Source organism: Triticum aestivum, chromosome 2A, assembly GCF_018294505.1.
Source record: "Triticum aestivum cultivar Chinese Spring chromosome 2A, IWGSC CS RefSeq v2.1, whole genome shotgun sequence".
Lineage (NCBI taxonomy): Eukaryota > Viridiplantae > Streptophyta > Magnoliopsida > Poales > Poaceae > Triticum > Triticum aestivum.
In genome coordinates, this window is record NC_057797.1 from 216,492,652 (window position 1) to 216,516,837 (window position 24,186).

Sequence of the window (24,186 nt, forward strand, 5' to 3'; positions counted from 1 at the left end):
CTACCTTAGCCAAATCAACGGATCTCTTTCATTAAGGCAATTTGCTTTAGCAAACAAATAATAGATTCTTTCCTACCTTAGCCAAATCAAGGGATCTCTCCCATTAATGCAATTTGCTTTAGGAAACAAATAATAGATTATTTCCTACCTTAGCCAAATCAACGGATCTCTTTCATTAAGGCAATTTGCTTTAGCAAACAAATAATAGATTCTTTCCTACCTTAGCCAAATCAACAGATCTCTCCCATTAATGCAATTTTCTTTAGGAAACAAATAATAGATTCTTTCCTACCTTAGCCAAATCAACGGATCTCTCTCATTAATGCAATTTTTCTTTAGGAAACAAATAATAGATTCTTTCCTACCTTAGCCAAATCAACGGATCTCTTTCATTAATGCAATTTGCTTTAGCAAACAAATAATAGATTCTTTCCTACCTTAGCCAAATCAACGGATCTCTCCCATTAATGCAATTTGCTTTAGGAAAAAAATAATAGATTCTTTCCTACCTTAGCCAAATCAACGGATCTCTCTCATTAATGCAATTTTTCTTTAGGAAACAAATAATAGATTCTTTCCTACCTTAGCCAAATCAACGGATCTCTCCCATTAATGCAATTTGCTTTAGGAAACAAATAATAGATTCTTTCCTACCTTAGCCAAATCAACGGATCTCTCTCATTAATGCAATTTTCTTTAGGAAACAAATAATAGATTCTTTCCTACCTTAGCCAAATCAACGGATCTCTTTCATTAATGCAATTTGCTTTAGCAAACAAATAATAGATTCTTTCCTACCTTAGCCAAATCAACGGATCTCTCCCATTAATGCAATTTGCTTTAGGAAACAAATAATAGATTCTTTCCTACCTTATCCAAATCAATGGATCTCTCTCATTAATGCAATTTTTCTTTAGGAAACAAATAATAGATTCTTTCCTACCTTAGCCAAATCAACGGATCTCTTCATTAATGCAATTTGCTTTAGCAAACAAATAATAGATTCTTTCCTACCTTAGCCAAATCAACGGATCTCTCCCCGGTTCGCTGGGCGCGTTTCGGTGGGTGGGCGTGGGGGTGGGGGTAATTTGATGGAAAAAAACCGGTTGAAAATAAACCGGTTGAAAGTGGGGGGGAATATTCAACCAATTCGTCCATTAGGAGTAGAGATAATGCAATTTGCTTTAGCAAGCAAATAATAGATTCTTTCCTACCTTAGCCAAATCAACGGATCTCTCCCATTAATGCAATTTGCTTTAGGAAACAAATAATAGATTCTTTCCTACCTTAATCAATGGATCTCTCTCATTAATGCAATTTTTCTTTAGGAAACAAATAATAGATTCTTTCCTACCTTAGCCAAATCAACGGATCTCTTCCATTAATGCAATTTGCTTTAGCAAACAAATAATAGATTCTTTCCTACCTTAGCCAAATCAACGGATCTCTCCCCGGCTCGCTGGGCGCGTTTCAGTGGGTGGGCGTGGGGGTGGGGGTAATTTGATGGAAAAAAACCGGTTGAAAATAAACCGGTTGAAAGTGGGGGGGACTATTCAACCAATTCGTCCATTAGGAGTAGAGATTCTAAAAATGATTAAAACTTTAGAAAATCATATAAAATAAACCGTAGCTCAGATGAAAATACTTTCTATATGAAAGTTGCTCAGAATGATGAGACGAATCCGGATACGCAGTCCGTTCGTCCGCCACACACCCCTAACCTATCAAACTCGCAACTTTCCCCCTCCGGCTCCTCTGCCCGAAAACGCGAAACACCGGGAATACTTTCCCGGATGTTTCCCCCCTTAACCGGTACCACCTCATACCACGTTAGGGCACACCTAGCACCGCTCATTGTCACGTCACGCATCGTCGTGTTTATGTTTGCATTGTATTCATTGTTTCTTCCCCCTCTTATCTCCGGTAGACTACGAGACCGACGCTGATGCCACCGAGTACGACTACGTCACCGACGACCCCTCCTTGTCTGAGCAACCAGGCAAGCCCCCCCTTTGATCAGCAGATATCGCCTACTCTTCTCTATACTGCTTGCATTAGAGTAGTGTAGCATGTTACTGCTTTCAGTTAATCCTATACTGCTGCATAGCCTGTCCTTGCTACTACTGTTGTTACCTTTACCTGCTATCCTACTGCTTGGTATAGGATGCTAGTGTTCCATCAGTGACCCTACACTCTTGTCCGTCTGCCATGCTATACTATTGGGCTGTGATCACTTCGGGAGGTGATCACGGGCATATACTGTATACTTTACACTATTACATTACCTGTGGTACTGTTCGGAGATGTGGGCTGAAAGGACAGGTGGCTCCATCCCGGTAGAGGTGGGCCTGGGTTCCCGACGGCCTCCGACTGTTACTTTGTGGCGGAGCGACAGGGCAGGTTGAGACCGCCTAGGATAGAGGTGGGCCTGGCCCTGTTCGGCGTTCGCGGATACTTAACACGCTTAACGAGATCTTGGTATTTGATCTGAGTTGGCTATGAGCCTATACGCACTAACCATCTACGCAGGAGTAGTTATGGGTATCCCGGCGTCGTGGTATCAGCCGAAGCCTTCGTGACGTCAGTGACTGAGCGGCGCGCGCCGGGTTGGACTGCGTTAACGCAACTTCCTTTGTAATGGAGGTTGCTAGGTCTGCTCACCGGCCGCGTACGCAACGTGCAAGTGTGCTAAGGGCGATGGGCCCAGACCCTTGTGCGCTTAGGTTTAGACCGGCGTGCTGACCTCTCTGTTGTGCCTAGGTGGGGCTGCGACGTGTTGATCTTCCGAGGCCGGGCATGACCCAGGAAAGTGTGTCCGGCCAAATGGGATCAAGCGTGTTGGGTAAGTTGGTGCACCCCTGCAGGGAAGTTAATCTATTCGAATAGCCGTGATCTTCGGTAACAGGACGACTTGGAGTTGTACCTTGACCTTATGACAACTAGAACCGGATGCTTAATAAAACACACCCTTCCAAGTGCCAGATACAACCGGTGGTCGCTCTCTCTCAGGGTTACGAGGAGGGGATCGCCGGGTAGGATTATGCTATGCGATGCTACTGGAGATGCTACCTGGAGATGCTACTTGGAGATGCTACTTGGAGATGCTACTTGGAGGACTTCAATCTACTCTCTTCTACTTGCTGCAAGTCGAAGGCTGCCAGAAGCGTAGTCTTCGATAGGACTAGCTATCCCCCTCTTATTCTGGCATTCTGCAGTTCAGTCCACCGATATGGCCTCCTTACACATATACCCATGCATATGTAGTGTAGTTCCTTGCTTGCGAGTACTTTGGATGAGTACTCACGGTTGCTTTCTCCCCACTTTTTTCCCCTTTCCTTTCTTTCTGGTTGTCGCAACCAGATGCTGGAGTCCAGGAGCCAGACGCCACCATCGACGATGACCCCTACTACACCGGAGGTGCCTACTACTACGTGCAGCCCGCTGACGATGGCCAGGAGTAGTTAGGAGGATCCCAGGCAGGAGGCCTGCGCCTCTTTCGATCTGTATCCCAGTTTGTGCTAGCCTTCTTAAGGCAAACTTGTTTAACTTATGTCTGTACTCAGATATTGTTGCTTCCGCTGACTCGTCTATGATCGAGCACTTGTATTCGACCCCTCGAGGCCCCTGGCTTGTATTATGATGCTTGTATGACTTACTTATGTTTTAGAGTTGTGTTGTGATATCTTACCGTGAGTCCCTGATCTTGATCGTACACATTTGCGTGCATGTTTAGTGTACGATTGAATCAGGGGCGTCACAAGTTGGTATCAGAGCCAACTGCCTGTAGGAATCCCCTTTCCAACTCCTTGGCCGAAGTTGAGTCTAGAAGCCGAAAACTGTTTTACTAACTTGGTTGTGCGGCCCCTGGGCCCACGTCGCCATTGGGTGGTATTAGGATCTTTTATTCCTTGTGCATACTCTGGGATTCTAATCTCTCTTCTATTCGGGTTAAATGATTTTGCTGAAACCTAACTCTAGGTTCTCGTTATCACTTCCTGCCGGAGAGCCCCTTCATTACAGATGATCGACCGCTTCAACAGAAGATTCTGACAATACTCTCCGATGTTTCCCCCGAGACAATTGTGCCCTTCGCCGTTGCAATTCTATACCATCGATAAATCCCTATGGAAAGCTACATACACTTGTCGTCCATAACTTCATTCCTAGTTGATCTTGTTATTACAAGATACCTCGAAAATTCTCTCTATTATTCCGAGAATACTTTGTACCTACTGCCTTGCCGTTCGTTATCCACATATACACCCCTATGGATAAATACTCGCACTTACCGAGTATCCACCCATCCCTAGTTGTTTGTGTGTTTCACTAAGTTCTTCAAAATAATATCCGAACTTCCGAAAATCCTGAGTAGCCTATTGCTCTTGAAATTCTTGCTTGCTTGCATTATGGTTAATCCCATAAGTCTAGTAATCTTATTGGCATCCTTTGTCACTATCATTTTAAGTTTGTTGATTATATATGTGTGCGAATGCATACAATCATCAGTTGATTCTGATAACTTACCTTTCCGGCTCAGACGTCTTTCGAACATGAGCTGGTTCTCGTCCAATCAGATTGCCATCGATTGTACCCCTAAGCATACTCAACTTATCCATCCTTAATCAGAGCGTTTGCTTCTGATCCCTTGATTTGAAAATCATAATTCCTTTGTTAGTTAATCGTTAGATTATTCAGATGTTCTATAAACCGATGCATTTGCATTCTTTCTTCCTCTGGTTGGGTACCGATGCTCACATCAGCTCCGTTATGGACCGTTGGGTCCTTTGATGAATTATCATCCGACAGTGTCCTTCGTATCCAAAAATCTCGAGAAGTTCTGATACATAATACCATTGATAAATCTTATTCTCTGTTTTGGCCAACCATGCTCTGCTCTCGAGCTGGTGATGTTTACTATGAAGTTTGTGGTATATGTTCCTATGATGCCCCGATGGGTTGAACCAATGCCTTACCTAATCTATGTGGGCCCGAAAGATTTCACGGGCCATACTCTTCTGGTATTTTGCTAGATAAAATTTCAACATCACAACTTCTTCGAAAATGGGAAGTGAATGAGAGGTTATAGATTAGAGAAGTGGGAGTCGACCTTGAACTTTGTGTTCATGCCCATGGACACGATGTAGATCTTATCATGGAAGCTTCTCTTAAATTAATTATCCCCTTGGTATAATATCATCTTATATCTGGGATTTGATCTTTTGCAATCATGGTTCCGGCCATATTGTTCTTGTTTGATCCCGTTTCTCGGACAAGTTAAATTACTTGTCTTCTGCATATCATTTCACCTGTCAAGCTTCTATTCTACTCTACTTCGAGTATTACCCACTAGTATCTCAAGGATATCAACCCATTGCACTTCATCTTATGAATTTCTGACGAAGTAATACCTTTCCCCGTCATAGTCACTCCACGGGTTCTAGGTTGTCGTCAACCGAAAACACCGGGTTGTGAATCGAATCAACACTGAGATTTAGTACTCCCAATACTTTGTTGTTGAGAATTCTAATACTCCATCAAGTCATTCCTAGCCTGATCGGCTATATCGTTATCATGCTAAATTTTAACCATGCTACCTGGTCCTTATTCCCGGAGCACAACTTTCGACGATAGCTAAGCTTACGGCGATCGTCCTCGGCATATCATTTCGCCTTGAACAACAATCTTTGATTTCAAGTTTGTATTGTACTAGTGGTTTCAATAACCTTTCGCTTCATCATTCCTTTGACTTGTTGTCATCGCCGATCAATTACACCTTCATGAAATCTCTCGACAATTGTGTCGGATCACCTTCAACACTTTGACTTCTTCCGAGATGTTAACGGTGTTCATGATGAGAAATACCCTCCTTGCCCTTGATGATTTTATTATCATCGACAACACCCTTGACTTCCTTTCATCGCGAGCTTGTCCACATTATGAATACAACCTGCTCTCCAGCTAATGTTGTGTTCTGCCTTGAAGTATTACTGTCTTTTCTATCAAGAATGTTGTGAGGATTGCTCCACCTCTTAAGAATTCTTGAAATAGTGATACTTCTCCCCATCACCTTCTTTCTTGGTCCCCGTGTTGTTTCTAACCGGAATACCGACAATTGAACTATGATGTGTGAATTCAAAAGTCCTAGCAACCCTATTGCTTTGAAGTGAGTGGTCAATAACTCCATTATAAGTCTTTTGGTTATTGAATCGCCATTCTAACATTGATCATGCTACCTAAGCCCATATATCGGGTGCACCTTTCAACCAATGTTTAATTGTGTATGTTTCCCTCGAGCATACATCATTATATCATCAGATCTGACAAATGTTATCTCCTTGTCCGCATAATTGTGGGAACCCATCTTTTTGTAAATCTCAATGAATTTTTGCTGAGTCCATCAGCCACCTCCTCATCCCCTCCTTGGTGTAATGATGAACTATTGTTTCAGGAACCCGCTCCCATAGTTCATTTCCCGAGAATCTTGCAATGTCATTTCGTCGAATTTGTGTTGCACCTTTTCTTCTCGGACATCCCGAGTTTGAGGTATCATGACACCAACCGGATCCGAATCTCGGTCAGATATGATGGTTGGGACAACTTTCCAGGAGTTATGATGTTGGTCCTTTAATGACCCGGTAATATGATGTCCTTCCTAGCACCCCCCCCCGGCTGGACCTATCATTATAGTTTCCTTTTTAACAAGGTTAACCATTCTTCCATGAGGAAATTATAAGACTTATTCTACAAGTTATTCCTGATGGATCCTTCGTGTTTCCAAAGTCTGATCTTCACCTGAAGACCATGTCAATGCTATCTCGAAGCATGTCAATGGTACTCCGATTTTCAACAGGAACATTTGAAGCACGATGCTAAATTTTATTTATCACTTATCCTAACACCGTTGTATGGGTAATATCATGAGATTCCTTCCCCCTTACCTAAATGGTTTTCTACTTTATATCCTATCATGGATATCATGCTCTGCTTGTCATTGGGAAGGATATACCCCTGAAATATGTGTTTAAACACATTTTCCTTTCCATTGTTCTGTTTAATCCGATGATCATATTTTCCTTCCATTGTTGGTTTAACCTTTCTTGTGATCTATATGATCTAAGAAGTAATATTTTCCTGCTTATGTAAACACCTCGTTGTACAATTCTGTCAGTAAGACCCTGTTACTTTTGTTGATGACATTCCGGTAACCATCGATGGACGAGAACTTTGCCTACTGGTCCGCCTCGTTCAACGAGCAGGAAAATGGTTCTCTTCGTCCCTCGCCCTTGGTACCGACATTGTTGCCGACATAACTGACATGCTACTCTCTGACATGCCTTGCTATCGTGATCGTACAAGATGTCAGCCCCCTTTCTACTTTTAACCCACATGATGGGCCCATAACCCACAGGTCCCAGGAACGAAACCCGACTCTCCTGTACAACCTGTTGTCAAAGTTATTCCTCGTGCTTGACTTTGTATGTAATTCACGGGCCACTTGCCTGTTGATCTATTCTGGTATCGGACACAATACTTATTCCCGTTGCTTAGAACCCCTTTCGCACTCTGCTTCAGGCAATGAACGATTGCCTATCCGCTTGAAACTTCTTATTGCACCGTCTTACTTTGCTCTCGATATGTGTAATTTGTTCAACTCGAGAGATACTCATATGTTCATTCTTAGGATACCCCCAGATGAATTTCCCTTATAACATCCTATCATTGTAGAGTACCCCATTATCCTTTCGTAAGTACGATGGAGTTCCCGAAAGGAAGACAACTTCATCATGATGCATTGGAATAAAGAATTGAAGACATCAACGAAAGTGATTAACTTCTTCGAGAAGATCCATTAGAATATCGTAACCAGAGCTTCCCCCCTTAATCCCCTCTTAAATCTCGGGACGAGATTTCTTGTAGTGGAGGAGAATTGTGACGCCCAGATAGTTAAGCTACAGTAATCCCACGTTAATGATGCCATGTCACCACGGTTATTGTTTCTAATCTCGCGTTAGTTCGAAACTGATTATAATTCAAAATTCAAAATCAAGCAAACAATAAAAGTTTTCAAATATTAAAACTAAAATGTTTAATAAATAGTAGATAAATCAGAGACTATGATAAAATTGTAAACAATATTATTGAAATTTAATAAGTGACTTAAACAACCTCAAACAGTGGCTGAAAACATTATTTAATAACCTTTTTATTAATACAAAATAAATGCGAAATGATAATTAACCCAAACTAGTTTTTGGTGGTAGGATTTATAGTGCTGTGATTTGTGGGCCAGCTCTCATATTTCACAACACTCATTTGGTGCCCAAACAATTAGCCAAAACAGAAGAAAATAAGAAAAGTAAAACAAAACAAAACTAACAAAAAAAAGGAAAGGACCCCCCCACTGGGCCAACCGGCCCAGCTGGCAGCCAGCCCAGCCGACTGACCACCGTCGCAAGCCCACTCCCCCCCCCCCCCCCGTGCGCTGTTCCACCGACCGCGCCTAAACAGGGGCGCGCCCCGTCGAACCTCTTCGCCGTCGACGGCGGATGGATAAGGATGCCACACCCGCGCCTCCTCGGGTTCGCCTCCCCACTCGCCCCTGCCAGATCTCCCCCTCCCATCAGATCCACCTCACCTCTCCCCTCTCCTCACGCTCGATCCCGACCTCAGTCGCTTGAGCTCGTCGTCGCTGCTCGCCGTCGACGCGGCCACCGACCCTCCCTCACCTCGTCGACGTGCTCAACAGCCCCGCCGTCGTCCCCTACGCCTCCCGCCACCTCGGGCTGGAACTCAGAGCCCCTGCAGCGACCGCGGCGACCTCGTCTCCCTCCTCTGCTCCGTCGTCGCCATCGCCGGAATCTGCGCCGCCCCGAGCACATCGAGTCTTCCTCGGGCCCTCTCTGCAACGGCCGTGAGCCCCTGAACCTCTTCCTCCTCCCCTCCTAGCTCACCGCATCCCGTAGCTCGCTCCCCCGTCGCGCTCACCCTCCCGCCGCCGCGGTCGAGCTCTCCGTCGCGGCCACCGCAAGCGTGGCTCGCGTCCAACCGCGTCGTCGTTCTCAGCACGTCTCCAGGGGCCCAACGCACCTATCCCTGTCCCCGGTTGTGCCTCTCCTGTCGTAGCCGCCCACGCCCGAGCTCCGGCATCCGCCTCGGTGCTCGCCGCCGTTAACTTCGACGAACTCCAGCGACGCCACCAGTCCTAGTAGATGCAGCATCGACCCCCCGTTCGAACGCAACCCCCCATGTAAATTTTCGTGGCCTGTAGCCAAATCCCGCGGCCTCCCGTGCGCCGCCGCCGCGTTTTCCCTCGCCGGCGTCGTTCGGGCACCGTCTGCCGACGTGGTTAGGCGGGCCCCACCCCTGGGTCACTGCCTGTGGGCCTAGGGCCCCAACTGGCCACGTTGACCAACGTCAACTGCGCTGATGTGGCAGCTACTGCCACTAACATGCGGGCCCGTGTTGTTTAAAACATTTTTGTAAATAAATAAAATGCTAATTAGTTCATTAATTAATTTAGTTCACTAAATAGTCACTGACTGCTGGGCCCCACCTGCTAATTAAACCATTTAGTTAGTCTAAACCCCCTGTTAGTGCCCCTCACAATGACAGGTGGGTCCCGATGGACCCACCTGTCTGGTTTGACTGGTCAACCGACCAGTTGACCCGCTGACATCACTCTGATGTCATGCTTGCGTCAGCATGCACTATTCTGGATAATGTTAGAATTAAATAATTAAATAAATTCTAAAAATGATTAAAACTTTAGAAAATCATATAAAATAAACCGTAGCTCACATGAAAATACTTTCTATATGAAAGTTGCTCAGAACGACGAGACAAATCCGGATACGCAGTCCGTTCGTCCGCCACACACCCCTAACCTATCGAAGTCGCAACTTTCCCCCTCCGGCTCCTTTGCCCGAAAACGCGAAACATCGGGAATACTTTCCCGGATGTTTCCCCCCTTAACCGGTACCACCTCATACCACGTTAGGGCACACCTAGCACTGCTCATTGTCACGTCACGCATCGTCGTGTTTATGTTTGCATTGTATTCATTGTTTCTTCCCCCTCTTATCTCCGGTAGACTACGAGACCGACGCTGATGCCACCGAGTACGACTACGTCACCGACGACCCCTCCTTGTCTGAGCAACCAGGCAAGCCCCCCCTTTGATCAGCAGATATCGCCTACTCTTCTCTATACTGCTTGCATTAGAGTAGTGTAGCATGTTACTGCTTTCAGTTAATCCTATACTGCTGCATAGCCTGTCCTTGCTACTACTGTTGTTACCTTTTCCTGCTATCCTACTGCTTAGTATAGGATGCTAGTGTTCCATCAGTGACCCTACACTCTTGTCCGTCTGCCATGCTATACTATTGGGCTGTGATCACTTCGGGAGGTGATCATGGGCATATACTGTATACTTTGTGGCGGAGCGACATGGCAGGTTGAGACCGCCTAGGAGAGAGGTGGGCCTGGCCCTGTTCGGCGTTCGCGGATACTTAACACGCTTAACGAGATCTTGTATTTGATCTAAGTTGGCTACGAGCCTATACGCACTAACCATCTACGCGGGAGTAGTTATGGGTATCCCGGCGTCGTGGTATCCGCCGAAGCCTTCGTGACGTCAGTGACTGAGCGGCGCGCGCCGGGTTGGACTGCGTTAACGCAACTTACTTTGTAATGGAGGTTGCTAGGTCTGCTCACCGGCCGCGTACGCAACGTGCAGGTGTGCTAAGGGCGATGGGCCCAGACCCCTGTGCGCTTAGGTTTAGACCGGCGTGCTGACCTCTCTGTTGTGCCTAGGTGGGGCTGCGACGTGTTGATCTTCCGAGGCCGGGCATGACCCAGGAAAGTGTGTCCGGCCAAATGGGATCAAGCGTGTTGGGTAAGTTGGTGCACCCCTGCAGGGAAGTTAATCTATTCGAATATCCGTGATCTTCGGTAACAGGACGACTTGGAGTTGTACCTTGACCTTATGACAACTAGAACCGGATGCTTAATAAAACACACCCTTCCAAGTGCCAGATATAACCGGTGGTCGCTCTCTCTCAGGGTTACGAGGAGGGGATCGCCGGGTAGGATTATGCTATGCGATGCTACTGGAGATGCTACCTGGAGATGCTACTTGGAGATGCTACTTGGAGATGCTACTTGGAGGACTTCAATCTACTCTCTTCTACTTGCTGCAAGTCGAAGGCTGCCAGAAGCGTAGTCTTCGATAGGACTAGCTATCCCCCTCTTATTTTGGCATTCTGCAGTTCAGTCCACCGATATGGCCTCCTTACACATATACCCATGCATATGTAGTGTAGTTCCTTGCTTGCGAGTACTTTGGATGAGTACTCACGGTTGCTTTCTCCCCCTTTTCCCCTTTCCTTTCTTTCTGGTTGTCGCAACCAGATGCTGGAGTCCAGGAGCCAGACGCCACCGTCGATGACGACCCCTACTACACCGGAGGTGCCTACTACTATGTGCAGCCCGCTGACGACGGCCAGGAGTAGTTAGGAGGATCCCAGGCAGGAGGCTTGCGCCTCTTTCGATCTGTATCCCAGTTTGTGCTAGCCTTCTTAAGGCAAACTTGTTTAACTTATGTCTGTACTCAGATATTGTTGCTTCCGCTGACTCGTCTATGATCGAGCACTTGTATTCGAGCCCTCGAGGCCCCTGGCTTGTATTATGATGCTTGTATGACTTACTTATGTTTTAGAGTTGTGTTGTGATATCTTCCCGTGAGTCCCTGATCTTGATCGTACACATTTGCGTGCATGTTTAGTGTACGATTGAATCGGGGGCGTAACATTTGTATTGAGATCCAAAGAGAGAGAAGAAGCCATATAGCTAATAACTATTGACCCGAAGGTCTGTGGTAAACTACTCACACATTATCGGAGAGGCTATGGTGTTGATGTAGAAGCCCTCCGTGATTGATTCCCCCTCCGGCGGAGCACCGGAAAAGGCCACAAGATGGGATCTCATGGGTACAGAAGGTTGCGGCAGTGGAAATAGGGTTTCGTGGTGCTCCTGGATGTTTTCAGGGTATATGGGTATATATAGGAGGAAGAAGTAGGTCGGTGGAGCTGCGAGGGGCCCACGAGGGTGGGGGCGCGCCTACCCCCCTGGGCGCGCCCTCCTGCCTCGTGGCCTCCTCGCTTCTTTCTTGACGTCCACTCCAAGTCTCCTGCGTCACGTTTGTTCCAAAAATAACTCTCCCGAAGGTTTCATTCCATTTGGATTCCGTTTGATATTCCTTTTTTGCGAAACACTGAAATAGGCAAAAAAATAGCAATTTGCACTAGGCCTTTGGTTAGTAGGTTAGTCCCAAAAATAATATAAAAGGTATATTAAATCCCATTAAACATCCAAAACAGATAATATAATAGCATGGAACAATAAAAAAATTATAGATACGTTGGAGACGTATCAAGCGTCCCCAACCTTAATTCCTGCTCGTCCTCGAGTAGGTAAATGATAAAAACAAAATTTTTGATGTGGAATGCTACCTAGCATAATTCTCAATGTAATTTTCTTTATTGTGGCATGAATGTTCAGATTCAAAAGATTCAAGACAAAAGTTTAATATTGACATAAAAATAATAATACTTCAAGCATACTAACAAAGCAATCATGTCTTCCCAAAATAACATGGCCAAAGAAAGTTATCCCTACAAAATCATATAGTTTGGCTATGCTCCATCTTCATCACACAAAGTATTTAATCATGCACAACCCCGATGACAAGCCAATCAATTGTTTCATACTTTTGATGTTCTCAAACTTTTTCAATCTTCACGCAATACATGAGTGTGAGCCATGTATATAGCACCATGGGTGGAATAGAATGGTGGTTGTGGAGAAGACAAAAAGGAGAAGATAGTCTCACATCAACTAGGCGTATCAACGGGCTATGGACATGCCCATCAATAGATATCAATGTGAGTGAGTAGGGATTGACATGCAATAGATGCACTAGAGCTATAAGTGTATGAAAGCTCAACAAAAGAAACTAAGTGGGTGTGCATCCAACTCGCTTGCTCACGAAGACCTAGGGCATTTTTAGGAAGCCCATCATTGGAATATACAAGCCAAGTTCTATAATGTAAAATTCCCACTAGTATATGAAAGTGACAACATAGGAGACTCCCTATCATGAAGACCATGGTGCTACTTTGAAGCACAAGTGTGGTAAAAGGATAGTAACATTATCCCTTCTCTCTTTTTCTCTCATTTTTTTATTTGGGCCTTTTCCTCTTCTTATTTTTATGGCCTCTTGTTTTTTCTTTTCATCCGGAGTCTCATCTCGACTTGTGGGGGAATCATAGTCTCCATCATCATTTCGTCACTTGGGACAATGCTCTAATAATGATGATCATCACACTTTTATTTACTTACAACTCAAAAATTACAACTCGATACTAGAACAACATATGACTCTACGTGAATGCCTCCGGCGGTGTACCTGGATATGTAATGAATCAAGAGTGACATGTATTAAAGAATTATAAAGGTGGCTTTGCCACAAATACGATGTCAACTACATGATCATGCAAAGCAATATGACAATGATGAAACGTGTCATAACAAACGGAACGATGGAAAGTTGCATGGCAATATATATCGAAATGGCTATGGAAATGCCATAATAGGTAGGTATGGTGGATGTTTTGAGGAAGGTATATGGTGTTTGTATGGTATCAGTGAAAGTTGCGTGGTACTAGAGAGGCTAGCAATGGTGGAAGGGTGAGAGTGCGTATAATCCATGGACTCAACATTAGTCATAAAGAACTCACATACTTATTGCAAAAATGTATTAGTTATCGAAACAAAGTACTACGTGCATGCTCCTAGGGGGATAGATTGGTAGGAAAATACCATCGCTCATCCCCGACCGCCACTCATAAGGAAGGCAATCAATAAATAAATCATGCTCCGGCTTCATCACATAATGGGTCACCATACGTGCATGCTAAGGGAATCACAAACTTTAGAACAAGTATTTCTCAAATTCACAACTAATCAACTAGCATGACTCTAATATCACTATCTTCATATCTCAAAACAATCATCAAGTATCAAACTTCTCATAGTATTCAATGCACTTTTTATGAAAGTTTTTATTATACCCATCTTGGATGTGTATCATATTAGGACTAATTTTATAGCCAAAGAAAATTACCATGATGTTCTAAAAGACTCTCAAAATAATATAAGTGAAGCATAAGAGATCAATAATTTCTATAAAATAAAACAACCACCATGCTCTTAAAGATATAAGTGAATCGCTAGAGCAAAATTATCTAGCTCAAAAGATATAAGTGAAGCACATAGAGTATTCTAATAAGTTCCGATTTATGTGTGTCTCTCCAAAAGGTGTGTACAACAAGGATGATTGTGGTAAACTAAAAACCAAAACTCAAATCATACAAGACGCTCCAAGTAAAACACACATCATGTGGTGAATAAAAATATAGCCTCAAGTAAAGTTACCGATGGACGAAGACGAAAGAGGGATGCCTTCTGGGGCATACCCAAGCTTAGGCTTTTGGTTGTCCTTGAATTTTACCTTGGGGTTCCTTGGGCATCCCCAAGCTTAGGCTCTTGCCGCTCCTTATTTCAAAATCCATCAAATCTTTACCCAAAACTTGAAAACTTCATAACACAAAACTCAACAGAAAATCTCATGAGCTCCGTTAGTATAAGAAAACAAACCACCACTTCAAGGTACTGTAATGAACTCATTCTTTATTTATATTGGTGTTAAACCTACTCTATTCCAACTTCTCTATGGTTCATACCCCCCGATACTAGTCATAGATTCATCGAAATAAGCAAACAACACACGAAAAACAGAATCTGTCAAAAACAGAACAATCTGTAGTAATCTGTAGGTTTCGGATACTTATATAACCCCCAAAATTCTGAAATAAATTTGTGGACGTGAGTAATTTGTCTAGTAATCATCTGCAAAAATAATCAACCTAATCTCACCCTCCAGTAAAAAATTGCAGCAAATCTTGTGAGTGCTAAAGTTTCTGTTTTTTACAGCAAGATCGCAAAGACTTCCCCCAAGTCTTCCCAGAAGTTCTACTTGGCAAAAACACTAATTAAAAACATAAAACCACATCTAAACGGAATATAGATGAATTATTTATTACTAAACAGGAACAAAAACAAGAAACAAAAATAAAATTGGGTTGCCTCCCAACAAGCGCTATCGTTTAACGCCCCTAGCTAGGCATAAAAACAATAATAGATCTAGGTATTGTCATCTTCGGTATGCAATCCATAAGTGGCTCTTATAATAGATTCATAAGGTAATTTAATTTTCTTCCTAGGAAAGTGTTCCATGCCTTTCCTTAACGGAAATTTGAATCTAATATTTACTTCTTTCATATCAATAATTGCACCAATTGTTCTAAGGAAAGGTCTGCCAAGAATAATAGGACAAGTGGGATTGCAATCTATATCAAGAACAATGAAATCTACAGGCAAATAATTCCTATTTGCAACAATGAGAACATCATTAATCCTTCCCATAGGTTTCTTAATGGTGGAATCCACAAGATGCAAATTTAAAGAACAATCATCAAATTCACGGAAACCTAACATATCACACAAAGTTTTGGGAATTGTGGAAACACTAGCACCCAAATCACATAAAGCATATCATTCATGATCTTTAATCTTAATTTTAATAGTTGGTTCCCATTCATCATAAAGTTTTCTAGGGATAGAAACTTCTAATTCAAGCTTTTTTCATAGGATTGCATCAAGGCATCAATGATATGTTTGGTAAAAGCTTTATTTTGATCATAAGCATGAGGAGAATTTAGCATGGATTGCAACAAGGAAATACAATCTATGAAAGAGCAATTATCAGAATTAAATTCCTTGATATCCAAAATAGTGGGTTCATTGCTATGTAAAGTTTTGACCTCTTCAATCCCACTTTTACCAATTTTTGCATCAAGATCTAAAAACTCCGAATCATTAGGACGCCTTTTAACTAAAGTTGACTCATCTCCAGTCCCATCATTATCAAGATTCATATTGCAAAACAAAGATTTAATAGGAGACACATCAATCACTTTCAGATCTTCATCCTTATTACCGTCTAACTCTTCCGGTTTGGCGGCCATCTTATTAACTAAGGTGGCCTGCTTATCCAAAATTTGGGCTATTAATTTTTCAAGATGAGCAAACTGAGATTTCAAACCATAAAATTCCTTAGACATATCATCGAGCTCTTTATTCACATACTCCATAAAACCTTTTTGCTCTTTAAGCTCATTTCTGAAGAAATTATTATGCTCAAATTGCAAGGACATAAAACTTATAATGTTGTTTCCAATTTCTTCCAACCTTCTATGGTGAAGATCAATACCTTTTGGCAGAGTCATCGTAACAACCAATCCAAAACACAAGCACACAAGAAGCAAGCAAAAAAAGAGACGAACGGAAAAGAGGCGAGCGGAAAAGAGGGCGAATAAAATGACAAGGGTGAAGTGGGGGAGAGGAAAACGAGAGGCAAATGGCAAATAATGTAATGCGAGGGATAAGAGTTTGTGATGGGTACTTGGTATGTCTTGACTTGTGCGTAGATCTCCCCGACAACGGCGCCAGAAATCCTTCTTGCTACCTCTTGAGCATGCATTGGTTTTCCCTTGAAGAGGAAAGGCTGATGCAGCAAAGTAACGTAAGTATTTCCCTCAGTTTTTGAGAACCAAGGTATCAATCCAGTAGGAGATTACACGCAAGTTCCTCGTACCTGCACAAGAAAATAAGAACCTCGCAACCAACGCGATAAAGGGGTTGCCAATCCCTTCACGGTCACTTACGAAAGTGAGATATGATAGAGTAATAAGATAAATATTTTTGGTATTTTTATGGTATAGATTGGAAACTAAAGATTGCAAAATAAACAGCAATAGAAATAGCAAATTGACGGGAGAATAATATAATGGAAATAGACCCGGGGGCCATAGGTTTCACTAGTGGCTTCTCTCAAGATAGCAAATTCTACGGTGGATGAACAAATTACCGTCGAGCAATTGATAGAAAAACGCATAGTTATGAGAATATCTAGGCATGATCATGTATATAGGCATCACATCCGCGACAAGTAGACCGAAACGATTCTGCATCTACTACTATTACCCCACACATCGACCGCTATCCATCATGCATCTAGAGTATTAAGTTCATATAAGAACAGAGTAATGCATTAGGCAAGATGACATGATGTAGAGGGATAAACTCAAGCAATATGATATAAACCCCATCTTTTTATCCTCGATGGCAATAATACAATACGTGCCTTGCTGCCCCTGCTGTCACTGGGAAAGGACACCGCAAGATTGAACCCAAAGCTAAGCACTTCTCCCATTGCAAGAAAGATAATTCTAGTGGGCCAAACCAAACTGATAATTCGAAAAGACTTGCAAAGATATTAAATCATGCATAAAAGAATTCAGAGAAGAACCAAATATTGTTCATAGATAATCTTGATCAACGACCCACAATTCATCGGATCTCAACAAACACACCGCAAAAAGAATTACATCGAATAGATCTCCAAGAGAATCAAGGATAACTTTGTATTGAGATCCAAAGAGAGAGAAGAAGCCATCTAGCTAATAACTATGGACCCGAAGGTCTGTGGTAAACTACTCACACGTCATCGAAGAGGCTATGGTGTTGATATAGAAGCCCTCCGTGATCGATTCCCCCTCCGGTGGAGCGCCGGAAAAGGCCCAAAGATGGGATCTCACAGGTACAGAAGGTTGCGGCGGTGGAAATAGGGTTTCGTGGTGCTCCTGGATGTTTTCAGGGTATATGGGTATATATAGGAGGAAGAAGTAGGTCGGTGGAGCTGCGAGGGGCCCACGAGGGTGGGGGCGCGCCTACCCCCCTAGGCGTGCTCTCCTGCCTCATGGCCTCCTTGCTTCTTTCTTGACGTCCACTCCAAGTCTCCTGGATCACGCTTGTTCCAAAAATAACTCTCCCGAAGGTTTCATTCCGTTTGGATTCCATTTGATATTCCTTTTCTGCGAAACACTGAAATAGGCAAAAAAAAAAGCAATTTGCATTGGGCCTTTGGTTAGTAGGTTAGTCCCAAAAATAATATAAAAAGTATATTAAAGCCCATTAAAGATCCAAAACAGATAATATAATAGCATGGAACAATAAAAAATTATAGATACATTGGAGACGTATCACCTATCAAAGACTAGCATCTTCAAGTAGCTCCAAGCATCTTGCGGCATGTAGAAGGGTAAAGAATAACAGTTTATATTTAACAAACATGTTGTAGTAATAACGCCCAGAGATCCTTCCTCGAATCCCTGCGAGAAAGCAATCTCGGAGCCACATATCCATCACATGTCTCAAGTATCCATTTCTAGTTATATAAGATCATGATACAAGTCTGAATGTCCATTACTGTGGACACGCTATTCGAATATATATCTTCCCTGCAGGGGTGCACCATGTTACCCAACACGCTCAATCACTCTGGCCGGACACACCTTGCTGGGGTCAATGCCCGGCCTTGGAAGATCAACACGTCGCAGCCCTACCTAGGCTCAGCAGAGAGGTCCCCGCCGGTCTACATCCTAAGCACTCCGGGGTCTTGGGTCCATCGCCCGTTGCACTCCGGGTCGTTGTGTGCAGGGTGGATACCAGCACCGCTTCAGATGGCCAGCACGATCCGACCATGCCACAATGTTGATCTGACAAAGCTTCGGCTGATACTGCGATGTCGAGGCCTATATCTATTCTCACGTGGTGGTTAGTGCGTAAAGGCCAGAGGCCAACTCAGAACAAATACCCAAACCTGTTAGTGCATTGGGGGCTCGCAGAGACGAGTAGAGACTCATGATAATGTGACCCCGTTACCCTGCCTCGTGGACTTACGGCAAGGGCCCAGAATGCCCGGCCGTGCCACATTGAAAACTCGTGGGTGCTCAACGGGCCCGCCCGACTTTCACATCAACTCGCGGGTACCCCTCAGGGCCGACTCGACTTCAACAATGGTCTCAAGTAAAGTCAAGGTAACCGTGTGTCCAAACATCAAGAGGAAAACCCGAGGAATCACCTTCGATGAATTCCACTTGATGTAATCATCAAGGTGAACGTAAGAGGAACCACCCTTGAGGTTCACACTTGAGAGGTTGCACGACAGAGCCGTATCGGGAATGGTGAAGGAGGAACCACCCTCGTGGACCATGACTGAATAGCTACACTACAAAGTTGTCATCGGGAGTGCGTTGTGAGGTCTCACCCTCGGCACTCGATAGTAGCTCTGCAGAGTCGAGCAACAAAAGGGTCGTGATGTGATGTGAGGTGTTGGGCTCTAGTCGTCGATCACGTTGATCGAGTCGTCGATGCTTAAGCAGGGGCAAGAAGGACAAAGGTGGGGTCACTGATGGATCACTAACCAACCTATACTAAGCAGTTTAGGATAAGCAGGTAGGTAACAATAAGCGATGTCTACTACACAACCTTCTTCTTGTAGACGTTGTTGGGCCTCCAAGTGCAGAGGTTTGTAGGACTGTAGCAAATTTCCCTCAAGTGGATGACCTAAGGTTTATCAATTCGTGGGAGGCGTAGGATGAAGATGGTCTCTCTCAAACAACCCTACAACCAAATAACAATGACTCTCTTGTGTCCCCAACACACCCAATACAATGGTAAATTGTATAGGTGCACTAGTTCGGCGAAGAGACGGTGATACAAGTGCAATATGGATGGTAGATATAGATTTTGTAACATGAAAAATATAAAAACAACAAGGTAACTAATGATAAAAGTGAGCGAAAACAGTATTGCAATGCTAGGAAACAAGGCCTAGGGATCATACTTTCACTAGTGCAAGTTCTCTCAACAATAATAACATAATTGGATCATATAACTATCCCTCAACATGCAACAAAGAGTCACTCCAAAGTCACTAATAGCGGAGAACAAATGAAGAGATTATTGTAGGGTACGAAACCACCTCAAAGTTATCCTTTCTGATCGATCTATTCAAGAGTCCGTAGTAAAATAACACGAAGATATTCTTTCCGTTCAATTTATTCTAGAGTTCGTACTAGAATAACACCTTAAGACACAAATCAACCAAAACCCTAATGTCACCTAGACTCCAGTGTCACCTCAAGTATCTATGAGTATGATTATACGATATGTATCACACAATCTTAGATTCATCTATTCAACCAACACAAAGCACTTCAAAGAGTGCCCCAAAGTTTCTACCGGAGAGTCAAGACGAAAACGTGTGCCAACCCCTATGCATAAGTTCACGAGGTCAAGGAACTCGCAAGTTGATCACCAAAACATACATCAAGTGGATCACGTGAATATCCCATCCTCACCATAGATAAGCACATGCAATATATACATCAAGTGTTATCAAATCCTTAAAGACTCAATCCGATAAGATAAATTCAAAGGGAAAACTCAATCCATTACAAGAGAGTAGAGGGGGAGAAACATCATAAGATCCAACTATAATAGCAAAGCTCGCGATACATCAAGGTCGTGCCGAATCAAGAACATGAGAGAGAGAGATCAAACACATAGCTACTGGTACAGACCCTCAGCCCTGAGGGTGAACTACTCCCTCCTCGTCACAGAGAGCGCCAGGATGATGAAGATGGCCACCGAAGATGGATTCCCCCCTCCGGCAGGGTGCCGGAACGGGTCTAGATTGGTTTTCGATGGCTACGGAGGCTTGCAGTGACGGAACTCTCGATCTAGGTTTCTTTCTGGAAGTTTGAGTATATATAAGATGTGTTGGAGTCGGGAACAAGTCAGGGGGTCCCCGAGGCGGTCACGAGGTAGGGGGCGCGCCCAGGGGGGTAGGGCGCGCCCCCACCCTCGTGGGTGCCTCAGGACTCTTCTGGCCCATCTCCGGTACTCAGTGGGCTTCTTCTGGTCCAAAAATTATCTCCGTGAATTTTTAGGTTAATCGGACTCCGTTTGGTTTTCCTTTTCTGCAATACTCAAAAACAAGGAAAACACAGAAACTGGCACTAGACTCTAGGTTAATAGGTTAGTCCCAAAAATCATATAAAATAGCATATAAATACATATAAAACATCCTAGATGGATAATATAATAGCATGGAACAATAAAAAATTGTAGATACATTGGAGACGTATCAATAAGCAGGTTACAAAAGCAGACTATGCATCAGAATAGGATAAAACAATAACAGTAGCAAAATCTAATGCAAACATGAGAGAATGAAATGAGCGATATCGGGATGATCAAAGGGGGGGCTTGCCTAGAAGCTCAGACGAGAAGGAGGGGTCGTCGTCGACGTAGTCGATCACAGCGGCGGCATCAGTCTCGGAGGCTACTAGAGAGAAGAGGGGGGAAGAAACAGTAAATACAAAGCAAGCAAGTGCATAACAGGACAACAAGCAGAGCTAGACGTGATCTAACGTGGTGCTACACGATACCGGCGAAGGGGGAGAACATCCGGGAATGTTTCCCTGGAGTTTAACATTTCGGACAGACGAACCAGAGGGGGAAGGTTGCATGTTCGCTATGCTAGGGGTGTGTGGCAGACGAATGGAGGGCACATCCGAATTCGTCTTGTCGTTCTGAGCAACTTTCATGTAGAAAACCTTTTCATCCAAGTTACGGATTATTTTCTATTAATTTTCAAAGTTTTAAACATTTTCTGAAATTAATATTAATTCGAAATTAATTATTAAAATGCTAGATGCACCCAGCACAGGGTACACAAAAGTGCACCCAGTGGCTGACAGGTGGGCCAGGGGGTCCCAGTTGACCAGTCAACGTTCACTGGTCAACAGGGGGTGGGCCCGCTGTCATTGGCTGTGTGATTAACTAACTAGTTAATTAGGCAACTAATCAGGTTAAATTTTTTAGCTAGTTTAATTAAACTAATTAGTTAGTTAATTAATTAATATTTATTTTAATTTTCATTTTCATTCCCGTTTAACAGGGGATGGGCCCCGTTTGGCAGTGATCTAGTCGGGCCACACACACAGCCAGCACGGCCACAACCATGGCCATGGCTGGAGGCAACGGTGGAAAACGGCAAGGGGCCGCCGGCGGGAAGGGGCGGCGGCCGACGAGGCAAACAACACGAGGCTAGGTGGCGGCGGGGCCCGCGACGGTCGCGGCCGGAGTTGGGTGGTGCAGGAGCAGCGGCTAGCGGCAGCAGGGACGGGGCTGCATGGTGGATGGCGTGGCAATAGCAAGGTGCGCACAGGCGGTGAGCACGGCCACCGGGCGCATGTGGGGCGGTGATCGCGGGCGTGGCAGTGTGTGGGCGCGGCGTGGCTGCAGTGGTGCACACGTGCGAGGACGAGAGGGTGTGTGGAGGAGGATGACTAGGTCCTCACCGACGGCAGTAGGGGATCGGGCGTCGAGGCGCAAGGGAGCAGCCTGGGGGAGAGGCGGGGAGGCGTTCCGGCAGCGGGGTCAGGGAGGCGACGGGCGTTGGTGGTTCAGACAAGGCGACGGGGCGACGTCGGGGCGAGGTGGCACCGGCGATCCGGCGATGGCGACGACGCACAACGGCGGGGGCGAAGGGGTCGGGGCGACGAGCGGCTTCGGGTTGGGCGCGCCATGCGGGAGGAGAGGGGGCGCGGGGTCGAGGTGGTGGCGAGGGGCGATGGTGATGGGGTCGGGGCGGTTCGCCTGATCTCGATCCAGGTTGAGTCGGTATGGGGAGAGGAGCAAGGGGGGTCGAGGGAAGGGGAAGTGGGGTGGTAGCGGTTAGGGTTCGCTCGGGGTGAGGGGATAAGGGGGGAAGGTGGGCCGGGCAATGGGGGTGACCGACTGGGCCGACGAGGTCGAGGTCCGGTGGGGAAAAGGGGGGGTCCTTTTCTCTAATTTTATTTCTTTTATTTTCTATTAAAAGGATAGCTACTATTTTGGATGAAAACAAGGCATCAAATGATTTTATGTTGAATGTGAAACTTAGCAAATAATTTAGGCACAACTTTGTGGTGTTGCCTAAAAAGTTTCAGGGCCAAAGGAATTGCTCAAGCATTTTTAGAAATCGAAAAGGTCAATGTAATAGTTGTTGGACCACAAAATAAAATCCCATGGGCATTTTGGGAAGTCAAATGAGGTTGGTTTTCAACATGACAAATAACCAGAGATTATTTTCCACACTTCGAACATTTTAGCTTTCATGTTTGAAAACTTTGAGTTTTGGACCTTAATTTGAATTTGAGTTTGAACAAAGATTTGGATCAAGCAAGGATTAGCAACAGTAATGTGATGACATGGCATGATTAGCAGGGGTTTACTGTAGCTTAATTATCCGGGCGTCACAATTCTCCTCCACTACAAGAAATCTCATCCCGAGATTTAAGGGGTGGAGTAAGGGGGAAAGACTCGGGAAGGACGGAGCTCAACACAAGATAGATATCTGGGGGCTATCTCAGTGAACGTGGCATGGAGGCATCTCTCGAGTTGAAATTCAAGAAAGTCATCGAGAGCAAGGTAAGGAGGTGCAATAAGAAGCTTCCATCGGGTAGGAAATCGTTCGTTGCCTAAAATAGGGGGTGGAAGGGGTTCAGAGCATCAAGAATAAGTATTACATCTAAATACCAGAACAGATCACAAGAAGGTGGCTCGTGAATTACATACAAAGCCAAGCGTGAGGAACAATTTTGGAAGAGAGGGATGTACAGGAGAGTCAGGTTTCGATCGTGTGGAACTGTAGGTTATGGGCCCACCATGTGGGTTAAAAGCAGGAAGGGTGCTAACATTTTGCATGATCATGATAGCAAGGCAGGTCAGAGGATGACCTGTCAGTTATGTTGGCAACAACATTGGTACCAAGGGCGAGAGACGAAGAGAACTATTTTCCTGCTCGTTAAGACGAGGCGGACCAATAGGCAAAGTTCTCTTCCATCGGTGGCTACCGGAATATCATCAACAATAGTAACAAGGTCTTACCGACAGAGTTTGCACACCAAGGTGTTTACATAAGCAGGGAATTATCTCTGCTCAGATATGATAGGTTACAAGAAATTTTATACAAAACAATGAAAGGGAAAGTGTAGACTCGAATCAGTTATCGGTGTTCTCGAGTGTCTTACAACTCAGAACCCGTGGAAAATTTGAATCGGCGAGAAATAATAGTTGATGAAGAACTCATAAGAAGTTATGTAGTTCTGTGAT